The following is a 5851-nucleotide window of genomic DNA, read 5'->3' on the forward strand; positions in this document are numbered from 1 at the left end:
ATGTATTTCTCTAGGTGAAGATGATTAAATGACTTAAAAACAGACAAACTTGGGAGTCACTGAGAGTTTGTTAAACTTGGGAGTCATATGGAGAGTTTGTTAAAATGAGTTCCTCCAGGCTAGTGGGAATCATAAATCACTTATAAGGCACAGAGGCAGCTCAAGTGATCTGAGGCAAATAATATGTAATTCACAATTTCAGATACGCACACTAAGAGTAAAATGATTTTCAATTTGAATGTCATTTGGAACTAAATATGAGTCTGTAATTACAGATTTTTCAAAGTAGTTAAAAAGAGGGATTGAACATAATTTAGAAGTAGTAGAGCCAAGCATGGTGGCTCACATCCGAAATCCTAACACCCTGGGATGCCAAGGTGGGTGGATTGCCTGAGCTCAGGCATTCAAGACCAGCCTCAGTAAGAGTCAGACCCCTGTCTCTAAAATATGCCCAGGTGTTGTGGTGGGTGTCTAGAGTTCCTGCTACTTGGGAGGCTGAGGCAAGCAGATTACTTGAGCACAAGAGTTTGAGGTAAAAAAAAAAAAAAAGAAAGAAAGAAAAAAGAGTTTGAGGTAGCTGTAAGCGATAATGCCACGGCATTCTACCAAGGGTGACAAAGTGAGTCCCTACCTTAAACAAAACAATAAAAAATTAGAAATAGTAAAAAAGTCTTGACATAATAGAGTTCTATTCTTCTATTCTAAACTTTAAACAACATTTAAGTTACACTCTTTTACATGCACTTATCAAAAATTAGGCTGCACTCAGTCCAAAATAAAATAAAATAAAATAAAATACATTCCCAGAAGGAGTTTAAAGTCAATAATGTATTGAAGAGATAGAACCCTTTAATAACAGGTATAAAATTAATCAATATAATATGCAAACTATTGGATAAAATGACACTATAGAGTTTTTGACTTTAATAATTAGTGTTATAATATTTGATTTTGATCAGATTTGGGCTGGTATTAAAATTAAAAATGAAAACAAAAGGATTTTTTCTTTGCCTCCTCTCATTTGAACATATTTATAAAGCAGAAACAAATATAAGACATGAGAAAAACTTCTTAACACACTGAATTAGGATTTGCTGCTTGTGCTTCTCAAATGTTTGTAAAACTAACTCTTAAATCAAAATATTCTCCTTATTATATGTTGTTTTTTAGAAACATATTTTACATGTCTTTGTAATAACTCTTAAATCATTGAAAGAACTTATAAGCTCAGTTTTGTACATGAGGAGCATTGAAGGTCAAGATTATAAAGACAGGTCTCACTGTACATCACATGCCTCCAGGAATTCCTGTTGTTTAGCACCATCACTAACTGTTGCTGAAATTTTCCCTGGTTATTCAGAAAACAGGATATGTGGTGGGGATTAGGAGTAAACCATAATGGTAAAATACCATTGTAGCAGTACCTCTACTAACATGTACCTTGGCATATAATAATTATTGGAAGGCTATCTATTGGAAGAAAAGGAGGGAAGAAATGGAGGGAGGAAGAAAGGAGGGAAAGAGGGAGAGAGAGAGAAAAGAAAAAATGATTGATTTGGATTACAAAATATATTTTCAACAGGAAAACATCTCAAATTTAAACAAAGATTTAGGAACTTTTCACCTCCTTCTAATGATTACCTCATGAATCTTTTATGTTCAGAATAAATACCTTGTAACTCAAGTTCTTAAAAACATAAAATAATACATATTGGTACTATTTCCATAAGCATAAAGTTGAAAAGCCTTTTTAACATAATGCAAATGTAGAGATTATAAAGGAGAGATTCAAAATATGTCCACAGATTGCTAACCTTATGCTTAAAATAGCATGAAAACATTTTAAAATAATTAAAGTGAAATGCCTAAAGAAATTAAATCTCAGAGAAAAGGAAATTGAAATTAACACTAAATATGAAATTATACTTAAAGAACTACAATGTAAAACAATAATAAAATACCACTTGTCTCAAAGTTGTCAACTGTACTATTTAGTGAGTATCATATGCATACAAGAAAAGAAATTGATGTCCTCTTCCCAAAAGGTAACTTGGCAATTTTTATTCCAATTTTAAAAGGAGTTATCTTGTGTTTCAAGAATGACATATGTGCCAGAAAGCATATTTTAAATATGAGATTATAGGTAATGCAAAATATTAGAAATAAAAATGTCTGCATATAAGGTCTAGTTAAACAAATTTGTCAACACAAATAACAGAATACTATGTTTACTGTATAGGTCCTTTTTTTCTTTTTTCTTTTCTTTTTTTTTTTTTAAATATGGAACACTTCACAAATTGGCATGTCCTCCCTGCGCAGGGGCCATGCTAATCTTCTCTGTATCGTTCCAATTTTAGTATATGTGCTGCCGAAGCAAGCACAGGTCCTTTTTTCTTTTAAATTGTATTTATACGTATACCAAAATAATGTGAAGTTAAAATAAACTTCTGTGTAAACCTAATTGAACTATTTTATTCCTTTTCCACTGTAGTAGATGTATTGAAGATGATACATAAATAATGTGCTCCAATATATTATTATAGTTTAATAACCATTTCCTGAAACTTAATATTAATTTCATAGTGTTGAAGAGTATGTCTATTCACAACTTCTAAATATGTATATTTATCATGTCAATAAAATTTGCATGGTTTCACTCTGCTGATTTACTTTTCTTTATAATAATATTGAAAACGAATGCACAAAGAGTTATCAAATTTGTATAATTAAACAGTACATAATTATCAGGAATTGCATATTGATTTTCTCTTTATAATTTTAAGTATACATGTGAAAAAGCCATAATTACCACATTTTCTAATTGCATTTCTATATATATAAAAAGAAGTTTGTTCAGAATATATAAAATCTTGAAACTTACTACATATTTAATTTATCTAAATAAATGCTTCATGAAAATTCAGCTACTGACAACTTTACACCATACTACTCACTGTTTAAGAACCACTTAGCCCCACCACACCAAACAGGTCCCCAGTTTCTCAGGCCATAGCACTTTACAGTCCTCGACAAAGCTCCAGACAAAAAAAATCAAATGGTGTAAAACAATCATGGGGCGGAATCAGCAGAAAAACTCTGGTAACATGAATAACCAGAATAGATCAACCCCCTCCAGGAAAGATATGGAGGATGTAACTGAAGATCCCATTCATAAACAGCTGGCTGAGATGTCAGAATTCGAATTCAGAATTTGGATTGCAAACAAGATTAATAGAATGGAGGAAAATTTGGAATTAGAAAATTGAGGAGCAATTCAAAAGTAAGAATTAGAAATTCGAGGAGAAATTTAAAAGTTGTCTCAAGAATTTAACGAATTTAAAGACAAAACCACCAAAGATTTTGACGCACTGAAGCAAGAATTTGCAGCCCTCGAAGATCTGAAAAATACAATAAAATTCCTCAGTAGCAGAGTGGAGTGAGCCGAAGAAAGGATTTCTGACATTGAAGACAAAGCCTTTGAATCTCCCAAACTCTCAAAGAGGAAGAGAAATGAAGAGCAAAGGATAATTCTCTCAGAGAGCTCTGGGATAATTCAAAGAAGGCTAATATCTGCCTCATTGGAATCCCTGAAAGTGATGAAGTGGCCTCTCAAGGCACAGAGGCCCTTCTCCACGAAATTATGAAAAAGAATTTTCCAGACATGCCAAGAGATTCTGAAATTCAGATAGCAGACAGTTTCAGAACCCCAGCACATCAATCTGAATAAAACATCTCCCAGGCATATCATAATTAACTTCACTAAAGTTAATATGAAGGAGATAATTCTGAAAGCAGCCAGACTTAAGAAATCCATTTCCTACAAAGGGAAGAATATTAGAATGACTGCAGATCTCTCTGCTGAAACTTTTCAAGCCAGAAGAGGGTGGTCATCAATTTTTAATCTCCTAAAGCAAAATGACTTTCAAGCCTGGATCCTGTATCTAGCTAAACCAAGTTTTGTTTATGATGGAGAAATTAAATACTTTAATGACATTCATATGTTGAAGAAATTTGCCATAACCAAACCAGCTCTTAGGATATTCTCAGACCTATCCTCCATAAAGACAAGCCCAATCCTCTACCACAAAAGTAAACTCACTCAGGAACTTTTGATCGAACTCCAACTTCCACAGTGGTAAAAGGATAAAAAATGTCCACTGGACTTTCAAAAAATTCGATACCCAAAATTTTACCAGACTTATCTATATTCTCCATTAATGTGAATGGCTTAAACTGTCCTCTAAAGAGGCACAGGTTGGCTGACTGGATACAAAAACTCAGGCCAGATATTTGCTGCATACAAGTATCGCATCTTACCTTAAAAGATAAATATAGACTCAGCGTGAAAGGATGGTCATCCATATTTCAGGCAAATGGTAATCAGAAAAAAGCAGGTGTTGCGATTCTATTCACAGAGACAATAGGCTTTAAACCAACAAAAGTAAGGAAGGATAAGAATGGTCACTTCATATTTGTTAAGGGTAATACATAATATGATGTATTATTCATATCTATGCACCCAACCAGAACGCACCTCAATTTATAAGAGAAACTCTAACAGACATGAGCAACTTGATTTCTTCCAGCTCCATAATATTTGGAGATTTCAACACCCCTTTGGCAGTGTTGGATCTATCCTCCAATAAGAAGCTGAGCAAAGAAATTTTAGATTTAACCTAACCATTCAACATTTGGATTTAGCAGACATCTACAGAACATTTCATTCCAACAAAACTGAATACACACACTTCTCATCAGCCCATGGAACATACTCCAAAATCGATCACATCTTAGGTCACAAGTCTAACCTCAGTAAATTTAAAGAAATAGAAATTATTCCTTGCATCTTCTTGGACCACCATGGAATTAAAGTTGAACTCAGTAACAACAGGAATCTGCATACTCATACAAAAACATGGAAGTTAAATAACCTTATGCTGAATGATAGCTGCGTCAGAGATGAGATTAAGAAGGAAATTGCCAAATTTTTGGAACAAAACGACAATTAAGACACGAATTATCAGAATCTCTGGGATACTGCAAAGGTAGTCCTAAGAGGGAAATTTATAGCACTGCAAGCCTTCCTCAAGAGAACAGAAAGAGAGGAAGTTAACAACTTAATGGGACATCTCAAGCAACTGGAAAAGGAAGAACATTCCAACCCCAAACCCAGTAGAAGGAAAGAAATAACCAAAATGAGAGCAGAATTAAATTAAATTGAAAACAAAAGAATTATACAACAGATCAATGAATCAAAAAGTTGGTTTTTTGAAAAGGTCAATAAAATAGATAAAACTTCGGCTAACCTAACCAGGAAAAAAAGAGTAAAATCTCTAATCTATCAATCAGAAATGACAAAGACGAAGTAACAACAGACTCCTCAGAAATTCAAAAAAATCCCTAATGCATCAATGTGGAAGACTTTAGATTCTGATTTCTATGACCATGTAAAATTTTTTAAAATCTCAGCTACCGAGTTAACTTTGGAAATACACATTTTAACTTAAATAATGTGACTATCAGATTAAGTTCACTCTTTAAATAAATTAATTTTTATCTATTCAATACTGCCTTTAAAAACGCAAATAAAATTGTTAAAAAAATCCCTCTTTTAAACAGTGATAACACCTTTTACATTACATATTGCTCATATGGACATAATAGGATAAAAAAGGTTTGCATGGGAAGGGAAAGCTACATAGAAGTAGCTTATTTTATGATATAATTCAACCTTAGAAAACATTTAGTTCTGCAGTTCTCAAACAGTGAGTAGTATGGTGTAAAAATTATTATTCTTTCTCAAAGTATAGGATATACGCACTTTCAACCTAAAACATATTTTCTTCATTCT

At 32.8% G+C, this 5851-nt stretch overlaps 1 non-coding gene across 1 annotated transcript; it reads right to left on the reverse strand.

Annotated features, from left to right (window-relative positions):
* Positions 1-2274: 2274 nt before the first annotated feature.
* On the reverse strand, positions 2275-2381 carry LOC128592257 (U6 spliceosomal RNA). Its single transcript, XR_008381820.1, has one exon. It is a non-coding gene; the product is annotated as a U6 spliceosomal RNA (small nuclear RNA).
* Positions 2382-5851: the final 3470 nt, after the last annotated feature.

This window comes from Nycticebus coucang, chromosome 1, assembly GCF_027406575.1.
Source record: "Nycticebus coucang isolate mNycCou1 chromosome 1, mNycCou1.pri, whole genome shotgun sequence".
Classification (NCBI taxonomy): domain Eukaryota; kingdom Metazoa; phylum Chordata; class Mammalia; order Primates; family Lorisidae; genus Nycticebus; species Nycticebus coucang.